The following is a 23,440-nucleotide window of genomic DNA, read 5'->3' as shown; positions in this document are numbered from 1 at the left end:
TAATGATATCAGTGAGCTCAATTTTATAAGTATATTGTGGTCTAACCATTTGGCTACCATGCTGGAGGTCCCGGGCTCGATTCCCAAGGAGGTCAAATAAATATAAGTGATTTTTTACTCTAATATTTATTTCATATTACCCTGGACTGATACCTGAAGCGCAGGGCTTCCAAGTTATTATTTGACGATCAAGATGATACTGCTTATGTACGATGCAGTGCCCTTTGTGCCATTGATTAGGTGCGAAATGTTAGAGAGAGAGAGAGAGAGAGGGGATAAAGCTCCTTTAATTAATTTAAAAGTTTGATTAAGGACGTCATTTTGTAAAAATGACATAAAAATAACATATACGAGTATGCTGCAGTTTTGAAGAAGAAAAATATACAGGAGAAATTTGTACAATAAAATTGTAGCATAAGTATTTCTTCGTAAAAAAAAATGTTGTGTTAATATGTAAACTATTTCTATCCTAACATTGCTATTCATTCTAATATTTCTGAAAAAGAAGTCAACCCTATAGGCATGGTCACAGTGTCGAGTAATTTCATCCCCAGCTAATAAGCGACAAATGGTCACTCTAGAAGGGTGCTATCGCGATGAAAGTAAATTGGTGAACACGCTATAAACAAAATGAGCATTGCGGGTTATGCTATACAGTTAAAATAACACTCACACTATTAAATAAAATAAAAACACATATCCGACATTTTAACTGAAAACGAATCTAATTTTAACCTATCCCTTTCGATTTTAACAGTCATTCAATGACAAAGGTTTATTTATTTATTAAGATCACACAATGAAAAAACAAATGCCGACATAATTTGGGCGCAAAGGGTTATCCCACATACGAGTAGAAAAATAACCATAAATACCGTTTTTATCAATTAAATTTATCATAATTTGTATATTAAATGTTAAAACCAAACACTGATATCTAGAGTTTACGAAATTGTATTTTATTAATAAAAATACATAAAAATAAAATTACGGACAATTTCATCGCCTTGTTATGGCATTTTCAAATTATCGGCGAAACAACTGTCACACAATGAATTTTTATGTGTTTTTAACAATAAAATGCAATTTAGTAGGCTCTAAAAATCAGTGTTTGATTTTAACATTTAGTATTTACGTAAATTAAAATGGAGTTCTTCAAATTAAACGCCAAATCTTTAAATATATCATAATTTGTTATATATTTATTAATTGTTTAAAATAGCATGACTATTTAACAGCTTACTTTAAAATAACCTATAAAACATTGGATTTTACGAGATTTTGTTTAATTTGACATGCGTTTTTTCATACCCGATTGATTAGAAGTCTTATTATGGTTTGATAAAAAACCTGGGTGGTAAATAGAAGCCAAATTGAGAAAAATCGTAACACATTACTCAGGTTAGTTTTAATATAAATAACACAAATGAGTTTTCGCCGATACTAGTATAAAAACTGTGATTTATTAATGAAAATAATGGTTGTAGTCTGTGAAATCATTTCCTCTTGAGAGATATTTTCCAAACAAGAAAGGATCTCTCTCGTAAACATGAAAATCAGACGAGATTAGTACCATATGTTGATATAAACGATCGAAACATAAGCTAGGGAAATAGCGAGTAGGTGTTAAGTGGTAAATTTAAGTAAAACGCTATTGAAATCGAAAGTAAACATAGTTCGACATCGAAGATGGACGTATTGAAATCCTTGACTTTAGGCATCACTTGACTTTCAACGCGCCCAGTGGACAAGTGGACAAAACATACATTTTGAAGACGATTTTATTTCATAACGAATGATTTCAAGAGATAATCGAATATTCACTGTTGAAAATACGACCACGAATGGATGATACGGGTTTGAAGGTTTAGAAATTTAGACCTTTGGATGCGTAAAGCAAACAAATGATGTAAATCTCTTGAAGATATTTCTTCTCAAGATGACCTTCGGTAATAAGGAGGATAATAAATATTATGACAGATTTGTTATCATGACTTTAAGATTTGATTAAAACTCCATCATTTTTTCACAGCGAATTCTCATTTTGTTTTGATAGTCGTTCGCTGCAACGAAGATACCAGTCTGAAGAGGTCCACGATAGTTGAAAAAGTCGAAGGAAGAAGGAGTAGAGGAATAACTTCAAGGTGCAGGAGATTGACTGAACTTCGCTGTTCTACGCAATCTACAAACCCTGAACAGATAAAGCTGTTGGGGTTGAAAAATCTGATATTACTAAGGGGTCATCACTGATGTTTAATAAGATCAAGAAGAAAAAAAACAGTAGGTAAATTAGTTTTAAAAAAACTTGTAAAAATAACATCTCAACATATATGAAGAATAATATGGAAGTACTAACTAGCGTATCCTATCAAAAGTTGGTTGACTGATCACTTTACACAAGTGCAACATTCACCATTCTACCCATGATTGACAACCACACTACTCAAATTTTTGAAACTCTTACATATGTTTTATTAAAATTAAACACTTGAATAATCCACTTAATCGAGTTTTATTTTTATTTACGACTAGTTCGAAAACGACAATTGTTTTCATCTTCTGGTACAATTTAAAACTAACGAATAAAAATATATTTAGGTGTATATATATATAAGTTAATAAATATAGGTAGGGGGGTTAAGGAACACCATTTTTTGTAAAAGGAAAAATTGATAATAATGGTGACGTATTTTGAAACAGTATATTATTAATTATTGTTTCATCTGAATTTAAATTTTTATGTATTTCTAAATTTTCTAAATTATTCATGACTTGACCTTTATTTGTAACAGAGTGTAATAATTTAAGTGTATGAGAGTCAAATGAGTGGTTAATGAGTGTCATTCCACAAAGTTAATGCCGAATCAATAAATCCTACATATATCATTGATCTCATGACATCTATTAGGAAAGCATTTATTTAGCGCAGAGACAATGTTATTTGTATGTATCCAAGATCCAAGTGACAAGTATTTGAACACACTCGAATTGTTTTGTGTAAGGTTTTATTGATCATTTTTACAATACACGTTTTAACAAGATAGGTATACAAGAAAAAAATACGATAGGTATACAAGAAACAAGGTATACAATTTAACAAGATAGGTATACAAGAAAAAAATACCAAGACGTGAGTAAGAACCAAGTACCTTCCAATCAATAAAAACAAATAAATTGATGTAATAACTACATATGTACATACATTAAAACGTCAAATTATTAAGGATTTCTTGAATCGTTTAAATAAATAACACGCCTTTGCCGCGTAGTAAAAAATGAAGCATTGGAATGCTTAAAGTTCAGAGTGCGTTTACCTACTAAATTAACACGTTTTATTTTACATTTTATTTTTGTGACTAGACGCCTAGACCAAAGCGCAGGGCAGGTCATACTGCGTTTGCATTTCACATGACTTACATCAATTTCAAGCTCAATGATTGAAAATTTCAATCATTATTTATTACCGATGAAATTCGACCCAATTTCCATCAATTTCAAATGAATTTACTACAAAAAAAAACTAGGCTAGAAAATAAGTTTACGTTTCTTGATGTAAAAACTTCTTGAGATAAATTAGTAGGTACTATTTAATGATATCAAGTTAGATATCATTGTTTGATCACGAGATAACTGATAGCCAAAAATAATTTCTGAGCAATGATACTCTGTACCCCAAGTTTGTAACAAATAAGGCAATCTACATCTTTGTAATTACTTCATCGCTTCACTAGTACGAAGTGTAAGAAGAATGATCATATTAATTTAGAAAAATCTTGCGCTTTGCAGTAAAATATTTGTAAAAAAAACATTTTGAGTGTGTGAAAATACTTGTTGTATTAACTGGTCAAATTATAAGCCAAAATGATAAAATGAAAAGGATTTTTTCTAGCGTTTTTCATGTATGTGATTATAATCTAGGATTCGGACCTCACATACAAGTGATCTATCTATATCTCTAGTAAAATTCTAGTGATTCAAGCACTATGTTTCGAAATTGACCCATATATTTATGTGTTTTAAATCAAACACAGATTTTTTTTAATCTACTAAGTTGTATTTTATTTAAAAAAAAACACATAAAAATTAATATTGTGACAATTGCTTCGCCTAGTTCTGTCATAACAGAAAAAATAAAAAAATAAATTATTTAAAAAATATTTATTTAAAGCTAAATTGTTCGAAATCTTATAAACCTAAAAAAGTAATTCTATTCCCTGTCCTTTCCTTTTCTTCTTTTCCTATCACTGCCCTCCCCTTTTCTCTTTATCCCATCCTTGTCTCAAGTCTCTTCCTTTATATAGACCTCTCTTATGTATAGTTGTGAAGAACTATAATTGGTTCTCATGATTTTATTTTTTGTATTCTGTATGTATCATATATTGTAACTGTTGTTCTTCCTTCCAATAAAAAAAAATAATAACTAAGCGAAACAATTATATCAATATTAATATTTATGGGTTTTTTAAAAATAAAATACAACTTAGTAGATTCTAAAAAATCTGTGTTTGATTAAAAATACATAAATTAAAATGGAGTTCTACAAATTAATCGCCAAATCAATAAATAAATTGAACAATATACATAGAAGTTCCAAGAATTTTAGTTGTGTGGTTGTCAATCAAAGGTAGAATTGGTGAATGTTACACGTGAATAAAGTGATCACTTAAACCTGTCTATGACGGTCGCAAGCCTCGTAAAATGCCAAGACTTCCATATTCTTCTTCATCTACGTTGAGATGTCAAAAAATAATATGAAAAATATAAAATTCTTATCCATATATCAGCATATGTATATCTTATATAATTTGGTTATGCTCGTTAATTTTTCTCATAATACTCATTATCCTATCGCAAAAGCAATACAGCTTCAAGGCTTTTTTGTTTGGACTTTGATCTTTAAAGGTGGCAGTTTTTTCAACATGGTGGATAAATAAAAAAAATAAAAATGGATTGTAGCAAAGTTAATAATAATTATAACCGCCTTCCACTATATAATTGCACCCAATAGTGCATATCGCGCCGGGTTTAATTGGTGCAGGACTATCTTGATTGTGAATTAATTGAAGGAAATACGCTTGAGATACCAGGAAAACATGATCGGTACTATCCACTTGTAGTGTAAAATATTTATATAGACGTGGAATAAGTAAGAAATAAATTGCGAAGTAGAATAACGTGCGAATATTAGAATTACCATAAGTACTTAAGATTTAAATGACTAGGTACATTTTTTTCTTGTGTAAAAAGTCTAGAATATAAGTAATAGGTACTCCTGACTATGTATTTTTTTTAAATAACCTAACGTCCAAGTGACTCTGAAATCTAGCTACGGCTTATGCAACACCGCTTATCATGACCCTACTCAGGCTTCAACTTTTTAAGTTTCATAGCCTATGCCTACTCGTGAGTGGATTTACTCTTTATGTTTAAAGTTACTATAATTTCATGTAATTCATGAGTGAAAATTCTAGGCAAAAACACTCACCTCCTGACTATGTATTATGTGTATTATATGGTATAAATTTCATTAACTCGTTAAAGTTGCATTATTCTTTAATATATCAACATAGATGAAGAAAAATATGGAATCTGGGTATTAACAGTCATAGGCTTGGTTAAGTGATCACTTTACATACGTGTAATATTCACAAATTCTACTCATGATTCACAATACTCAATTTTATAAAACTTCTAGTGTATTGATCAAACTCATCACACAGTATGCGCGAGTTCACAATAGCCATCTATGGTGGGATGGAGAAAGCTTTTATTAAGCATAGGCTCTTTCTATTTGTACCATATGTGAGGTCCGAATCCGGAATTATATTCACATACTTGAGAAATGCTCGAAAACATGATTTTCAATTTCTTTTAGCTTATAATTTGACCGGTTAATTTATTTACAACATTTTGAGTGTGTCTTCTTTTTTATCTCCAAATTGGAGATAATCCAGATTTGTGAACAAGTATTTGGACACACTAAAAAATGTTACAATGATTAAAGAAAACACTTGTTTTTTACCACTTGAGTTTTATTATAGACTACATGTTTCAGAAGTTAAACTTCCATCATTCAGGTCTGTATAATAACTAAAATATAAAATATAAAATTGTTCTATAAATAAAGAGAGGGGAAAGTAAGGGGAAGGGGTTAGTCAAGGGACGGAGTTTGAAAACAAAGGAAAAATGGAAAGCAAAGGTGAAGAATTTTGAAACAATATATTATTTAATAAATTATTATTAGAATTTAGGTTTTTTTGGATTTCTAAATTTTCAAGATAATTCATAATTTGGCCTTTAAAAATTTTGTTTTAATCTAAAAATGTTGGTTTTAATAAACTGAACATTTTATACATGTTTTAAAACACTTATAAAGTCAGAAGGAAAATAATATTATATTGGGGTTGACAATGAGGTATCTGGAAATACTGCATCTCGTGCGGTAGGTACTTCAGTTTTGAGAGTACGTCTTGCATCATTATAATTGTGTGTGTTCAGTTCAACATCTTCATCAAACAATATGGTTATGAAATATTCATGAGGTACCCGAACCAGGCTGTATTTGGACATCAAGATTACCTTCAGCTTCGCGTCCAGGACTCGATGTTTGTACAGAAACGAAACAGAACATGCGTTAGAAAAGGTCTACAAATTACATCTTCTACTGTCTCGGATCTCGCTTCTGATATAGGCGCACTAAACCCATCCCGGTAGATAACAACAATGAAGGAAACAAATCTGTACATACAAATTAGTCATTCACTTGTATGAGATTACTATTTCTGTTAAATCATTTCCACGTCTTTTGTCCTCCGTATGTTTAGGCCGGTATTCAAATATATGGAAGATATAAATATTTATAAACAGAGGTTATTGTAAGACTTTCTTTTTTTATTATTTTATTTATATGAATGCAACTTCTTTATTTATGTCTGGTTAGAACAATGAACACAAGGTAAACTGCATGTATTATTTATATAGAGAAGACATTTAGAATATCTTTGAGCAGAAATTAAATCATTGGGAAAGAGACTATTAAAAGTTCTGACAAGTCTTTTTTGTTGCTCTCACTGAAGAGAGAGAAGAAAGAAAAACCCTTATCCGCACCCCAATGGTGCATAGGGCACTGCGTCATATAAACGCAGTGTTATCTTAATCGTTTACACATGAAGGAAAGGTGATCAGCCCTCCGCTTCAGGTACCAGACCAGGGTAATATTGAATAATTATTATAATGAAAAAATCGCTTATATTTATTTGACCCCCCCCCTGGAAATCGAACCCGGGACCTCCAGAACGGTAGCCGAGCGTGCTGAACATTACACTACGGAGGCGGACGTGATTTCGGAATTATTATTTATTTAAGTACATTGATATGTATGGCTCTCTTTCTCCTACTCTCTACGTTATATCTTTCAACTCTCTCATGTAAATGTGCCTAATAAACGTGACGCGTCCTTGAATTCTGGATTATCAGATTGCCACCTTAAAAGTTTCACTTTAAAAAGAAGAAAATTAATATTATATAAAATATTGATCCATCTTTTTCGGAATCACGATATTTCAACCTGATTCATTAGATTTTTTTCCATCAAATCAAAATATGTACCGTGTTTTAGTAATTCTTATCATTTAGGCATACTCGAACGATAAAAACGTATTTTTACGACAGTTTGCGTATTGATTTGTGCTTATTTAATTTATTTCAAACGCTTTTACTCGTATAATTTTATTCGATACAACCCAAAGTATGGTTCTGGGGGTAGGTACGCAGGAATTGGGGATCATTCGCGGGAACATGAAATATTTACGACAAATTAATGTAAAGCTGATGTTAGTGGAAGCTAATCACGCGACTTCAAGACTTACAACAAAGAAGAATACTTGCTAGAATTGATTACTAGTTGTTTCCAAAGTAAAGTTTCCCTCGAAACAGAACAAAGCGAAAATAATACAAAGTATAGGTACAGACGGAATAACACGAGAACTAATCCAGAGTATTATGCAAATGGAGATATTTTATGAAAGGAATGTAAGGCTAAACTAGGGATTTACAACATTTTGAGTGTGTCCAAATACTAAAGTTCACAAAATCTGGATTATCTCCATCTCACCTCACCAATAGATGCCTCTAGTGAAGTTCTAGTGATTCAAGAATAATGTTTCAAAATTGTCATATATATAGAACTTCCAAGAATTTGAGTAGTGTGGTTGTCAACAATGGGTAGCATTGGTGAATGTTACACGTGTGTAAAGTGATCACTTAAACCAGACTATGACGGCCATCGGCCCCGTAAATGCCCAGACTTCCATATTCTCCTTCATTTTTGATGAGATGTCAAAAATAATAATAATATAAACTAGGGATAATTGAAAACATTTAGAAGAGTTCTTTAAGGTGGTTTGGACGGATGGAGCGAACGGACAACGAGAAAATGACTAAGAAAGTATACATGGCGAACGTGTTTCTCAAAATGAGCCATTTATGAACGTTGCTCTATTTACCATTTTGCTGTATTTGCTCGTTGAAATGCGTTCCCTCAGACGAAAGAGTGTGAATTTAAAATGAACAAGTGATAATTGAAAAGATTAAGAAAGTTATTTAAGGTGGTTACGACATATGAAGCAAATGGTAAAGGGAATGACTAAGAAAGTATATATGACGATGGGAGTGGGAGAACAGAATGAGGACGGCCGAAAAAGACGATCAGATCAATCAGAACCTAAAATTTGGTGGTGTCAAGTCTGCGTAATCGGGAGGCATTTATGACTAGATGTATGGATGTGAAGGATGCTGGAGTGCATGTTAGGACAGTGGCGTGTGGCATTCCATCCTCTCTGCCTGCCTCTGCAGAGAAACGGCGTGATGGTAACTAACCAACTAACCATCACGCCGCTTCCCCGCAGGGGTAGGCAGAGAGAATCGAACGCCACACCAGTCTGTCTTTGCAAACGTTCTTCGCCTCTTCTACATTCATGCATCTCCTCATACATACCCGACGATTATTACGACTCCTGACTCGGCCACTGTCAAGTATTTGACATACCTGATTGTGCCAGGTTTTCCTCGGTCTTCCTCTGTTTCTTTTTCCAACTACATTCACCTCATAATTTTTTTTTAACCGTTCTTTTTTCACTCATACGTTCCACATGTCTAAACCATCTCAACACACCTTTCTTAATTTTATCGATAATACTTATCTCAGCCTTGCATTCTTTCCTTATTTCATCATTCGAACATCTATCAAACATCGTTTTGCCACACATTCGTCTGAGGGATCTGGTAGTAGTAGCATATTAGTAGTTGGCGTTCACGCCCGTGAGATTGGTCGACAATATGATGATCTATGCGGTATTTTTTTATCAATTGTATATCGTCATTCCTATCTGACAATTTAATCTTTTTATCCTGATAAAAATAAATCGAACGTGCACTTGAAGTTTTTTCTCCACATTATACAAAAATGTATGGTGATATATTCAAGTAGACTAAATATACTGGAAATGCGATCTCTTAGGCATCAAAAAAGTATTCAGGAATTTTTGGACTCATTTTGGTGTCCCTCAAGGCTCTCTATTCTGCCCTATTCCCGAACTAAATTAAAAATTAAAGTAATTAAATATGTCATGGCAATGTAGTTTCTGTATCTCGACCGGCGCTCGTTTAAACTTTATGATCCGGAACCAAACGCACGCACGAATAAAAATGCATATAAATGCGCCACGCGAGCTCGGAGACATTATGCATGTACAATATCCGTAAAAGTAAAAGTGCCCATGACAAGAACTGAGAATCGGATCGTGAATAACATAGGTAGGTACAAGCTTGAAATTAATAAATAATAATAAAACCCTTATCCGCACCCCAATGGTGCATAGGGCACTGCGTCATATAAACGCAGTGTTATCTTGATCGTTTACACATGAAGGAAAGGTGATCAGCCCTCCGCTTCAGGTACCAGTCCAGGGTAATATTGAATAAATATGACAGTGAAAAATTAGGAAAATAAAATCGAAATCAGCACATATGTAAACATTGTAAATAAATCAATACTTTACAACATTTTGAGTTTACAACTTGTAACTTTACAACTTGTTCACAAATCTGAATTATCTTCGCCTAGGAGTTATTTTATACATTTAGTGACATCTCAATATAGATGAAGAAGGATATAAAAGTTTAGGCATTTACAGGGCTTATGACCGTCATAGGCTGGTTTTAGTGATCACTTTACACACGTATTACATTGACCAACTCTACCCATGATTGACCAACCATATTACTCTTTTTTAAGGGGTTCCGAAAATTGAACAGCTTTTTGACAGCTGTTTCGCCATGTGAAGGGATTATCAAACTTTGACGAAAAAACAGTATTTATAAAAAAAAAACAGTTATTAAACTTCTTCTTCAGTTTTAATTTGTACCAGAAGATGAAAACATCTGTCGTTTTCGAAACTAGTCGTAAATAAAAATAAAACTCGATAAAGTGGTATATTCTAGTGTTTAATTTTAATAAAATAATCATGTCATTCCACAAAGTTAATGCCGAATCAATAAATAATATTCTTCTTCTATTATTGTAGTGAGGATTTTTTTTGTATGTATGTTGCAATATCATTGGTTTGTATGATATGGAGAAAATATGGGGTGTACGTGAGACCATGGTAAAATACACTCTTTTAATTCCATAGCATATATGGTAAGCCATAACGAAGTGAGTAGAATCGATTAATATTAATTACAATAAACTACTCTACAAATATAAATTCCAGTTAAGTAAACAAATCTGAATAGCTATTTGAGAAAACTCCTTATTTCCTGTCAGTTGTTACAAACGAATAACATTGATTAAGAACAAAGTTAAAATATTTAAAGATAAACAAATTATTCGTATAATCGATTAACGGTTTAATACAAATAGTATACGAATGACAAGCCGACCGAGTTTTGTAAACAACAATAACTCATTATTTACACATCTGTCTTACGGAGCCGCTTTACGAGAAAATTAACATGTATTTGGGACGTTCGTTTACTAGACCGAATAATTTCATACCGAGCGACAACCTTTCATAAAAGTGAAATATCATAATATGCATTGTATTATATCGCTCACTCCTTTCAACAACGTCATATATATAAAAAAAAAACTTGATTTTTCAGGAGAACGTTTTTAAAGTTTAAGAATATAATAAAATGTATTAAAAATAAATATCAAGCCACTTATTGAACTTTTTACTGTGCAACAAATCTTTTTAGGTAAAACCTGGAGGTTTTTTCTCCATTTAAAAAATATTTAAACTATTTAAAAAAATAATTGAGCAACACCTTTTCTTCAAAATGCAAAAACAACACTTTCTGCCATGTAGCGAGTAAATATTAAGTTAAAAATATGCCGCTTTTACTGGGATATAGTACATTTTCTGAGCATTACAAAAACAGGGCATAGGGCAGAAAGTGTTGTTTTTGCATTTTGAAGAAAAAGTATTGTTTGATCTTTTTTTTAAATATACTTAATATTTTTCCGAAAACCGATTATTTGTTCCGAAAACATGCACAACTGAAAATTGACGGTTTTTGATATATGACGTTGTTGAAAGGAGTGAGCGATATGTGTGCAGCAGTCTTTGGCTGCAATTACATGTTGTAGGCAGTAAAAAGACTGCAGTGAGAACATTGTATTAACATGTTTGTACTTAAACTACCGGAAAATCAACGTTGTAAGAATGAACTTGGAGAAACAAGCGAATATTATCAATATTATTTTAATTTCAGTAATTGATTCGGCATCCACTGTGAGGTAAAATCGTTCCGTTTTTCATTAAAGTTTTACTTAGTAAATACCACTATTTCTTCAAATCTACCGCGACATATGTTTCGATGCATTCCGTATCATTTTTAAACACTCTTCAACCTTACACGTCCCAAGGACCCAACTCCAAAATTTAGAATTAGCTTCACATACGGTGTTTGAAAATGATGCAGTAGACTTTAAGAAATAGTGATATTTACTAGGTAAAACTTTAATTAAAATCCAGGATTCGAAACACACATACCAATAAAAAAAGTTTCTGCTCAATAGAGGGCTTCTTTTCGTCTCACCAATGGACGTCTCTAGTGAAGTTCTAGTGATTCAAGAACAATGTTTCAAAATTGGTTCATATACATAGAACTTCCAAGAATTTTAGTAGTGTGGTTGTCAATAATGGGTAGAATTGGTGAATGTTACACGTGTGTAAAGTGATCACTTAAACCAGTCTATAACGGTCGTCGGCCCCTTAAATGCTCAGACTTCATATTCTTCTTCATCTTTGATGAGATGTCAAAATATATTATAATCCAATACAAACATAGAAAGAAAACTAATTGATTAGTTCGGGCGAATTACGAAGCTAATGGATATATATCCTGCTAAGAATTGTCCTGTATCCGTATACGGAGAACACAATTGGACGCACTCGACTCTCGAGTCGGACCGAACGGTCGACGTTTGGGCGGTCCGGACAGGAAGACCTGTTTTTATTATCTGGTTTCGGCATTCCGCCGCGGCCGCCATTCACGTATCACTCTTGCTTTTATTCCATTCACGGTCGCGATACCACATCCAGGTGCGTGACGCTGGAGACGTACGATTTCGATAGGATAAGCCAGAGGTCGTCAAACTTATCAGCCAGAGAGTAAAATTCAATCGTTTAAATGATTAAACGATTAAAAAAATTATAAAATTAATTTACTTTGTTTTCACCACATTTTTTATTAATACAATTTAACCTTCCGGTTTCAACAAGAACCTTGACATCACCAGCGTTTATTTTAATTAAAAAACATTAAAAATATTAAAATACTCTCACTAAAACCTTCCACACACTCTCTCTTGGTTTTTGTTGAAACCGGTAGGTTAAATTGTATTAGTAAAAAAAGTGGTGAAAACAAAGTAGATTAATTTTATAAAATATATAAAATGTGCCACAAAGTATCTGCGGAAAACATAAAAGAGATTGAAAAATTCTTGAAAGCCAAATTTGTTTGCAATTCTAGTACACCTTAATCGTAATTTCAGACCTTAATAAAATCACAGGTACAGAAATAACATTTTACACTTAAGACCCAGTATTCGATAAATCACAACTTATTTTTCTTTAAACCCAAGTAAAATTTGACCCAGATAAATGTTTTGTATCAAAAAAATAAGTTTTTCTTTAAATAAATAAAACGTTTTGAAAAGAGTTATCGAAAGGAAAGAAGTATTTTTTTCAATGTATATTCTAAAAAAAATAAGCATGACCTGGCGACAGGATCAAGGCTTAATACGGATTTCATTCATCGATAAGAAAAAATCTTTTAAATGTGAGGTATCCAAAAGAACATAACTGCGAATAATGTCCTTGCATCTCCTTTGAAAGGTTGGTTTGTATTTCGTTATTTTTAGCACGTTTCCAGGTTATCATTAATAAGACAATTTCTCAGTTTGCTTTGAATAAGGTTTAAGCTACAAAAATATGGTTAGCTTGATGCGTATCGAATCGAAGAGCTTTCGTGCGGATATTTGTGCCGGAGCCGCACTTGAAAAGTCAAAGAGCCGTATACGGCTCCCGAGCCACACTTTGCCAACCTATGGGATAATGTATACCACTTTTGGACAAGTAACGATAAATTAATGTACAATATAGAAATATGCTGGATGAAATAAACAGGTTCGAGAGAACATTTGTACGGAGAACGGATTCGCTTCTAATCTTACGGTGATTAAATTTCCCATACATGTTTGCAAATGGAAATGATGATACTATAAGGAAACAAGCTTACAAGGAATAAATTATAATTAACGAGAAACTTCTCTCATATATAATCCACATGTAAATCAAGATTTTGCATGATGTATTGACTACTCTCGGATCGAGACAACATTGTTAAAAATTAAAATCGCTAAACGTGATAAGGGAAAGTAGTACAGGAGACTGATTTAAAGCGGTCAATTTGGTCATTAACCATCTGAGTGATAGCCGAAGATCCACTTATTTGCGTGGGTAACTTTCAATTTCGCTCAATTTCGGAGCTCAAACATAATTATTGAAAAGCGTTTATTCAATGTTATCAGCAGTGGAGGAAGACGAAACCAACATAGAGCAAATGTATAAGAAAAGATGGGGTACTGAACACGTAATAAACAAACAATTAATCGTGGACCCAACATTTCGAGTACCGGGTATTGATCTGCCTCGAAGGGCATGGGTATAGCAGAACAGAGTAAGAACGGAGGAGGGTTGCTGCAACTTCTTGCTTTGGATGTGGGGGAAAAGGAACAACCCTGATTGTGAGTGCAGAGCTGAGCAGACTATAAGATACATAGTGAAGGACTGCCAGCTCATAGGTTTTGGTGGTGAACTTCGGGATATCCAAGAGGCGACCCCGGAGGCGGTGGACTGGCTGACAAAACTGGAGCCAAGACTCGAATCCCATAAGATGCAATCCATATGGGTGAAGAAGAAGCCAGAGACATACGAAAAGTAAAGTAAGTAGTAAAAATATCTGGTTTCTAGTTCTAATAATGATAATATTTCTATAGATATCTAGAGAAAGACCAACAAATTTATGGATGCTGCAAAGAGAGAACATGGTTCGAAGACATGGCCTAGGTGACGTTGTCTATGACAGAAGAACCTACAACCGGAGGACGAGGAGAGCTGACCCCAGCAGTCTACAAAGACGATAAGTTGGGATGCAGCCAGGAAGAAGTTCTTAAAATGATAATACTAAACGCGGAAGGGAAGTTACCTATTCATATCCCACACTTTTGAAAGTTTGCTTTCAAAATATTGCCAGTAAACTTAATATAATCAGGTACGACATTTATCGAATATGACAGCGGGAGAGATTAAACTCGTGTCTCGTCAATTAACATAAAGTGGGCTGGAGCACACGTTCGTGACGCAACAAGCATTATCGACATTCTCTCGACAAACACGGGCGACAAACATCACATATCTCCAGACCCCATCGACAATTCTGTTCACGATCTCGCGACAGATTTTAAATGCAACGAAACAGTATAAATTACGCTCCGTAGAGTATTGTTTAGCGAACGCAAGAAAAGGAAGAAGTATAAATAGAAGTCTCGACGGGCGAGCAGGCAGGATGCATCGCCAAAGGCAGGTTTTTATTCGCTAAGAAGTCAGCAACCAAGCGAGGAAATTGCGCGTCCGGAAAGATGGTACATTGCCTCTCTATTTATAGAATGAACGTTGGAAATTATGTAATTTTATCACGCGTGCACCCGTATGGACAAACTACAAACACAACAAACCAATTTTCAATAGAGAAATTCATCATTATAATACACTAGGACATAATAAAATATTTGGGGAGCCGATAAAAACAACTAAGTTTGGAGTAAGGTCCTTACAATATATTGCCTTTATCCAAATTAACCAGCTATAACCATGACATATATAAAATAGAACCCAGTCAGGGAAAAATAAACTGAAAAAAAAAGATATCTATGATTAGTTAAATTTTCTCATTTTTTTCCTTCAAATATGTTTCTTACCCTATGTTTTTTATATGCCTATTTACTGTATCTTTTATTGTTTTATATTTAACATTTTGACTGTTTTATTTGTTTTTCAGTCTTGTTAATCTTCATCCTATGTCCCAAAATGAGTAATGGAAATTACCCACCGTGAATATTATATATGTGACTTATGTATGCATGTAATATGTTTAAATAAAAGTGTCGGGTTGTGGTCTCGTGGTTAGAGTCGCGGACTCTTAAGTAAGAGTTTCTTGGTTCGATTCCACTCTACCACAATTTGATACCTATTTTAGGCTCACAGAGTTAGTATGAAATTGAAATATTTTTGTAAATAATAAAATAACAAATAATTCTCATTTTAAAAAAAATAACAGGCACATTGCTTCGCCGGTTAAGACAGAGCATACTGTTTGAATAACTAATACAGAATCAGGACGCCCCATCAATTAATCCATGTGGAAATAGGTACACACACGTTATTAATACGAAGAAATAATATCTCGAATGATTCGGGTAGATAAAAGAAAATACCAATTTATCTCCAATCAAAACATTAATCCAGCATCAATAATTGCCCCAATCTGACGCATCATAACATACATATTTTCAGAATTATTAATCAAACACAATTGTAAAAAAATATATACGAGATCGAAATAAACGATATCAAACAGATCACGAATATTACCCAGGAAAGTGTAGGTGTCTAGCGGAAGAAATAATTGTTGCTTCGGTATTCGAGATTTTGTACTGAATACTTAAAAAGTTATATCACAAAATTCTAGTACGTAATTATTATTAACTGATGTTTTGAATATATAGAATTAATGTTAAAGGCAGGAAGAGATTAATAACACTAAATGTTTCACTTTCTCAATCTCAAATCTTTAGGTTATGACGTTTACTTAAATACCAGGTGCAAAAGGTCAACATTGGATCGCACGCAGTGTCAGAATCAATATCACTCGAGATGCTCTGAGCACGAACGCTTCCGAGAATAATTGGTTCAAGACTTGGTCTTGCTTGTAAAGGATGATTAAAAGTCACTGTTTGGTGTACTTTATGGGCAGGTGGAATTGGCCCATATTTTTTGAAAGGCGATGCTGGACAGAAAGTTACGGTCAACCATGATGACTGACTTCTTCGTACCTCAGTTGAATGGCATTGATGTGACAGAGCTGTGGTTTCAACAATATGGCGCTACGTGCCACACGGCGGGTGCCAACATCAATTTATTGCGGGGAAATTTGAATTTGGATACCTCTCAAAAACACCCTATATGATAAATACCAGGTTGCAGCGATTCATCGCTCGGTCGGACAAGTGTTCACAAAAACACTGTTTGAATACTAGAATGGACGCGCGATGCGCGGAGATTTTTTTCAGAAAGTCATAAGGCTTTCCGAAGATCGATGAGTAGGCGCGCAGAATCAGACAGGAGATGTCGGCTGTTATGGCGTGGCACAAGTTCGCAGAAGGCGAGAGCGATCGGGTGGAATCGTGAATCAATTTAACACTAAAGCAGTGAATAATATATTGCAAGAAAAAATCTTTAATTAATTTATGCGGGACATTTTGTGAATAAAAATATTATATTACAATACTGCAAGCTAGTATTTGTAAATGTCGCATTCGTGAAAGTCTCTGTTACATAAAAAAATGCTTAATTCAACCATAGATGGTTCAAGAACTCACATGTGAAAGAAGGTGAATATCAAAGGATATATTATTATATACAACATTTTGAGTGTGTCCAAATACGAATACTTGTTCACAAATCTGAGTGTTTAAATTTTAAGCTCTATAAATAAAATTAAAATCATGTTTTCTGGCGTTTCTCAGTATCCGGGGTTCGAATATTGCATGCAAAAAAGAGTGTTAGCTAAATAAAAATAGTATACTGAAATATTGACCTAGGAGTTTCGAAAATCTTAGTAGTGTTGTTGTCAATCATGCGTAGAATGTTGAATGTTACACGTATATAAAGTGATTTAACACTTAAACCAGCCTATGATAGCCCTGTAAATACCCAGACTTTCATATTCTTCCCCATTTATGTTGAGATGTCAACATCAATAAGTCTTAAGGCCCAATATACGATAAATTGAAACTTAATTTTCTTTAATCCCAAGTAACTTGTGACGTAATTGTTTTTTTCTCTCTTAAAATAACGTTTTTGTGTTAAAAAAATTAGTTTTTCTTCGAAATAAATATTTGGTTTTAAAAAGAGAAGAGTCGTTGAAAGATAAGGAGTTATAAAAAAAATATTTTTTCAGTTTACATTGTAATGTGGAATTGTTTAATTGGCTTTATTTTCATATATGTAACAATTTTTGTTAATGTAATGTAATGTTTATTGTTGCTAATGTAACTAATTTTTTTTTTACTTTTTTAATGTAATTCCCGAATTAATAATAATAAAAAAACAGAAACAAAAAAATAGTCAAATTCCAATCTATATTTCTAGCGTGGTTGTTCGGTTCTGAATTTGAAGTCTGCGAGTTCCCCTTAAGTGGAAAAACCCATATTTGTGAACAAAGATTTAAAAACACTGAAAACGTTGTGAAGTCGATCAAATATGTAACAGAACGAGTTGACAAATAAGGCTATAAAATGCACTCTTTGACGATCGAGTTCGCTCAAACAGAAGTCGGAATCGCGGGGTTAACAATATCAAGAGCGGCTCTATAATTTATGCGTCCCAATGCTCCATTCTCCGGCCCGCTCTAGGATGCTGGGGATTAATACAGGCTGCCGCATCTCGTACGGCGACTGGCAACTAGAAACACGGTGTGGTCAGAGATGGAGACATGACAGCCGACACGGACCTGCCGTGGATCAAATATGACATAAAACGTCCAATCATCGAGCTTATCAGGTCAACGTGATGGGCAAAATTAATCACACGATGACTAGAACAAATTCATGATTGCTCTTTATTGCGTTTGAGTTGCGTTTATTATATTATTTGCCTTGCTTATTATGTACAAGGTTTATAGATCATTAAGTGGATTTTTGTTTCTTTAAACGAAAAAAATGTTTTATTTACATCTGTGTTAGGAATAGGAGGCATAGTCTAGTTATGTACAAGGGTTATAGATCTTTAAGTGGATTTTTGTTTCTTCTAACTAAAAAAATATGTTTTTTTGACATCTCAACATAGATGAAGAAGAATATGGAAGTCTGGGCATTTACAGGGCTGCATTTAAATGTTACAGGCTTTGTTAAGTGATCACTTTACACACATTCACCAATTCTACACATGATCGACAACCACATTACTCAAATTCTTGAAATTTCTAATTATATTGATATATTTCGAAACAAACTGTTTGAATTACTGGAATTTCATTGGGAACATGTATGATGAGATAAGAGATTTTTATCAAGCAGAAACTCTGTCATTTGTATGTGAGGTCCGAATCCTGGACTATATTCGCATACTCGAGAAATGCTAGAAAATGCTATTTTTATTTTTAACTTATAATTTGACCAGTTTTTTTATTTACAACATGTTGAGTATGTCCAAATATTTAAATTTTGTATAAAAATAACTCCTAATTGGAGATAATCCAGATTTATGAACAAGTATTTGGACCCACTCAAAATGTTGTAAAGAAATATGTTTTATTTTCATCTGTGTTGGGAACAGGAGGGGATATTCTAGTGTGGGCCAATCAGGAAAGTCTGATCATTTGGATGAAATTATTTGATCATTGCTGGGAGGAAACCACGTAAAACTCCTCAGGATGAGCCGGACTGTTGACTGTCGTCAACAGACCTTCAGTTCTACTAGAAGAGGGTTCGGCATTTTGTGTTCAATTCATGAATTGGAAATATCAGATCATTGAAAAGATGAAAACAGTAAGAAGCTTAAGATATTCCAAAACAAGAAACTTTTCCCAGGCTGAGGTACGGCCATTAATTACGGCTCATCATCAGTATTGTTAATTATAATACGAAACGAATTGAAAATGCCTGAGGATGTTTGGAATACAACGAAGGTCTCAGCTACATAAATTTAAATATTTCATTTCTTGTATGTGGTCGCATTGCATCAAAGATATTGCACCAATGATACAATAAATTCGATGGTTATAGATGGTATATTATTGTTTTAGATGTAAATGAAAATATAAGAGTAAAGATAAACAAATTGAACACATATATTGGGTTGATGCAAAAGTAATGACCGTTTTTTATGATCCCTGGTAAAAAAAAATTTTTTCATAAATTATGAATAGAATCTTCTTTTTTATGATTCCATTGTATAAAGGATGCTTTTCCTCTACTTTCTATTCAGTTTTGGCCTAGCCAGAGTACAGTAATAACTCCTTGTATTTTTTCAAAATGTCGTTCGATAAAGTGCATTTACGTATTGTTTACTTTATGAATTCCGTAAAGACAATACCGCGAGTGTGGCAACCAAAAACATTTGTGAAGTGTATGGAGCAGATGTCATCAAAGTTCGACAGGTACGAAGATAGTTTGCAAAATTCCGATCTGGAGATTTTTCACTCATTGATAAACCACGTACCGGGCGGCCATTGAAGTCTGATGACGACGAATTAAAAGTCATAATTGACACTTATCCACGTCTAACCATCAGGGAGATTGTGTCAATGATGGGAGTCAACCAAACAATCGCATTAAGACATTTGAAGCGTATGGAAATGGTTTCGCGGTACGACGTTTGGATACCTCATCAATTGTCGGCTGCCAATTTATTGGATCGTGTTTCAACGCGCGTTGCTTTGAGTGCGAGACAAAAACATGAACCTTTTTTGCATCGTTTGGTGACGGGAGATGAGAAATGGGTCGTGTACAACAACTTGACAAGAAAAAGACATTGGACTATACCTGGACAAGCCCCATTAACAACTTCGAAGGCCGAAATCCATAAAAAAAGTTATACTTTGTGTTTGGTGGAATAATAAAGGTATTGTGTATTTTGAACTCTTGGAACACGATAAGACAAGTACAGCAGAACGATATTGTCAGCAATTATCCAAATTGAACATGGTCCTTCAAAAGGATAGACCAGAATTGGTAAACAGAAAAGGGGCAGTGTTTCATCACGACAACGCGCGACCACATGTGGCTATGATGACCCAACACAAGCTAAATGAGTTAAATTGGGATGTTATCAAGCATCCACTGTATTTTCCAGATCTTGTTCTTTCTGATTTTCATTTATTCCGATCACTGCGAAAAAATTTTAATGATGAAAAAAATTATTCAATAGAGCAGGTAAAAACATCCCTTACTTCATTTTTCGCATTAAAATCCGCGGAATTTTATACTACTGGTATTAATAAGTTGATAGAAAGATGGAAGAAGGTTAAAAGAACTGATGGAAATTATATAATTTATTAAATAAATAATACACAAGAAAAAAAATTAAAAAAAAAATATATGTAAAAAACGGTCAAAACTTTTGCATCAACCCAATATATGTACGTCTTAGACTAAAAAATACCCCAGTAGTGATCATAGTAAAAAGGAGTTATATTCATTATTTATCTTATGTTGGAATTACAGTACAAATATAACGCCATAACGACCTAGTAAAGATAATATTAATTTTCGTTTGTTCAGCAAAAACAAAAACAAAAAACATTAAATATTTTCTTTCCTGGATTTACTTACAATCCTGACCGACAATAGGTTCCAAATGTAAAAATTGTTAGAAATCCAGAAGAAAAGTTAAACTTATCTATTCTACGTAGTGATATCTGTAATTTTGTATGGAATCACCGTTCTGATACTATAAAATTACCCGGTTTTATTATTGTGAAGCAGAGGGTAGAAAAAATATATTAAACACTCACGAAATGCTGGTTTAGGGATGCAGCAACTTTATCCTTTTTGTATAAACCTTCACATACCTGTAACAAACAAAGGAAAATATTAATTGATGACAAATTACAAATGTGATCTGAAAATGACCATAAACTACATTTATGGAATGTAGCTAGATCGTTAGACTAAAACTTATAGCTTAATTATACATATTATTGCAGTGTCTGAATATGGAGTGACTAATTTCCTCAACAGGCTGGATAAAGGATTGAGAAACTGAAAGATATTAAATTTTACATTAACCTATTGACGCATAGTTGTGACGTAAAGCACATAATATTAATGTCATACGTTCATCTGAATATGGTTTTCGTATATTAAGTACATATATGTACATATGTATGTAAATTAGTTTGTTTTCTTAATTATACTCTGGCAGGAAATGATTTGCATTCCTTCTGAGACACAGGTATGGAATTCGTTGAATGAAAATTTGCATGGCAAATTTAGCATTTTGACGAGTACAAATGTGCTCGAATTTTGTTTATTTATTTATTTTAACACATTACATACATAAGTCACAATAATAATATTTCTGATACGTAATTTCCATTATTTATTTTGGAGCCTAAGACTGAAAAACAAATAAGAAAACACAGGCAAAAAGTTAAATATAAAGCAAGAAAAGGTACAAGTAAATAGGCATATAAAAACATAAGGTAAGAAGCATGTTTCAAGGGAAAAAAATGAGAAAATATAACTGATCATTAACACAAATATCTTTACATAAAGTATTTTTTCAATTCATTCATTTTGGATCCCTAATTGGGTATTTTATATGTCAGGCAGCTGGTTAATTTGGATATAGGCAACATATTGCAAGGACCTTACATTAAACTTGGTTGTGTTTATCGGTTCCACGAGTATTTTATTATATTATGTCCTCGTGTATTACAATGATGAATTTCTGTAATAAAAATCGGTTTGGTGTTGCTGTGAGTCGTTTTAAACATTATTTGAAGCATTGTACATATTAGTAATCTCACACGTTGGGAGAGTGTCAAAACGTATTATGTTAGTGCTCAAATAAATTAACATTGAGTTTACAAAATATTACATTTCAAAGAGTTCAATCGAGTACCTAGTGTAATTCCAGGTCGCTGAACCTTTTTCCCTCTGGGAATTTCGTGTCGGTATCACAAAAAGGACAGTCAATGGATCCATCTAATTTCTTCCTGGACCATGACGCGGTTAGAAAGATACCTGGACGTGTTTTGTAAACTAACCCACGAAGTTCCACCTACTATTGTGGGGAATAACCGAGGAATAGGGATTATTATTCTAAGGGAGAAGTTACGAAGTAACATCCTGGAATGTATTGTTGCGATGATGTCCATTCTCGTATCTCACGCCAAAGGAATGCACCTCATAAAGACGGACCAAGGAATGCGATTAATGGGCAAATGCCTATAACCATTGAACTAAAAACCCTAAATTAGTTTGATGCTAAACCAATGGCCACTTATAGCTAAGCACCGCTAGCTCAAATAGATACTAAACATATAAATTTGTTTTAATCGTTATTACATTAAACATTAAGACATTAAGAATTCCTGGAAAACTTACAAATTCATTTAAGTGTGTATTACTTAAAACTAGCGCTTAATTTTGAGTGCGTCCAAATACTTGTTCACAAATCTAGATCTCCAATTATAGGAGTTATTAATCATGTTATTTTTTTGACATCTCAAGATAGATGAAGAAGAATATGGAAGTCTGGGTATTTACGGGCCGTACGACCGTCATATGCTGGTTTAAGTGATCACTTAAACCAGCCTAGTTTAAGGATTCGGATCTCACATACAAATATAAGAGTTTCTGCTCAATAAAAAAAGCCTCTTCCTCTCACCAATAGATGTCACTGGTGAAAATTCTAGTGATTCTCGTACAATATTTCAAAATTGGATCATATATTATATATAAAGAACTTCCAAGAATTTGAGTAGTGTGGTTGTCAATCATGGGTAGAATTGGTGAATGTAAAGTAATCACTCAACCAGCCTATGACGGTCGTAAGCCCCGTGAATACCCAGACTTCCATTTTCT

At 33.3% G+C, this 23,440-nt stretch overlaps 1 protein-coding gene across 6 annotated transcripts in view; it reads right to left on the bottom strand.

Annotated features, from left to right (window-relative positions):
* Window positions 1-23,440, bottom strand: part of klar (klarsicht) — a 536,062-nt gene that overhangs the window by 282,000 nt on the left and 230,622 nt on the right. The window contains exon 2 of one of the 6 annotated variants that reach the window (XM_088258606.1): window positions 21,364-21,420. The exons of the other annotated variants lie outside the window; for them this stretch is intronic. The gene's annotated coding sequence lies outside the window, so the exon portion shown is untranslated. The remainder of the gene's footprint in view (window positions 1-21,363; window positions 21,421-23,440) is intronic. 6 annotated transcript variants of the gene reach the window in all.

This window comes from Brachycentrus maculatus, unplaced genomic scaffold (genome assembly GCF_059751285.1).
Source record: "Brachycentrus maculatus isolate JH-2025_06_01 unplaced genomic scaffold, ASM5975128v1 h1tg000099l, whole genome shotgun sequence".
Lineage (NCBI taxonomy): Eukaryota > Metazoa > Arthropoda > Insecta > Trichoptera > Brachycentridae > Brachycentrus > Brachycentrus maculatus.
This window is presented reverse-complemented; position numbering and strand designations above follow the sequence as displayed.